Below are 1459 nucleotides of genomic sequence, written 5' to 3'. Positions count from 1 at the left end.
GTTTTTGCCATACATTGACATGAATCAGCCATGGATTTACATGTGTTCCCCATCCTGATCCCCCCTCCCGCCTTCCTCCCCACCCCATCCCTCTGGGTCTTCCCAGTGCGCCAGCCCTGAGCACTTGTCTCATGCATCCAACCTGGGCTGGTGATCTGTTTCACCCTTGATAGTATACTTATTTCAATGCTGTTCTCTCTGAACATCCCACCCTCGCCTTCTCCCATAGAGTCCCAAAGTCTGTTCTGTACATCTGTGTCTCTTTTTCTGTTTTGCATATAGGGTTATCGTTACCATCTTTTAAAATTCCATATATATGTGTTAGTATACTGTATTGGTCTTTATCTTTCTGACTTACTTCACTCTGTATAAAAGACTTAGCTTTAGATTCCTACTAAAAATTAAAGTATGATCAAAGAGTGATACACAACGAAAACTTAATGTTTGTATAGTAAGAGACATGTACAAATTTTTGGCTGTGAATGTATTCAGTCATGTCCGGCTCTTGGCGACCCCATGAACTGTAACTCACCAGACTCCTCTGTCCATGAGGTTATCCTGGCAGAACACTGGAGTGGGTTGCCATTTCCTCCTCCAGGGAATCTTCCTAACCCAGGGATCAAACCTGCATCTCCTGTGGCTCCTGAATTACAGGCAGATTCTTTACCACTAAGCCACCTGGGAAGCCCTAAAATCTTTAGCTATCATACCTTAACAGCAATCAGAAAGCCTAAAGAGGTCAGCTGGGTAGCTATTTCACCCTTTCCATTTCACAGATAAGGAAATTGAGGCTTAGGGACATGATTTAGCAGATTAATTCTACAGGTAATCCTCAGGGCCAGCACTCAAGCTCACTGCAATATCTCTTCCACCTCTCTTGTCATCGTAGCCTCTATAACAAGAACATGAGGATGCTGCTGCATATAAAATGACTGCTTCCAGTAATCCCATCCTGCAACTGAATTATTGTTTCCTCACCTTCTTTTGAAGCAGGCAGGTTAGGTCACTTCTGGGAAGAGTTGTTTCCATGGCCCATTGATTTGCTTTCACTGGGCATCTCTTTTCCTGGCAGATTAGTCTGTCGATGGTATTAAGCAGATGCAGCTTAACATCCATTGTGCGATGCTGTGCTGTGCTTAGTCACTTAGTTGTGTCTGACTCTCTGCGACCCCATGGGCTGTAGCCCACCAGGCCCCTCTGTCCATGGGATTTCCCAGGCAAGAATACTGGAGTGGGTTGCCATGCCCTCCTCCAGGGGATTGTATCAACCCAGGAATACAACCCACATCTCCTGCGTCTCCTGTATTTGCAGAAGGATTCTTTACTGCTGAGCCCCCTGGGAAGCCCCAACATGCATTACAGAAGTTTATAACTCTGAGGAAGTGACTGAAAAAAAGGGGAGAAAAATAGCTATTGCTTAAAATAAGAATCCTAGATGTTTGGTGTTTGTGTATGTAGA

The sequence above is a fragment of the Cervus elaphus genome, chromosome 21, assembly GCF_910594005.1.
Source record: "Cervus elaphus chromosome 21, mCerEla1.1, whole genome shotgun sequence".
Taxonomy (NCBI): domain Eukaryota; kingdom Metazoa; phylum Chordata; class Mammalia; order Artiodactyla; family Cervidae; genus Cervus; species Cervus elaphus.
The sequence above is the reverse complement of the archived record's forward strand: the minus strand, read 5'-3'. Positions refer to the sequence as shown.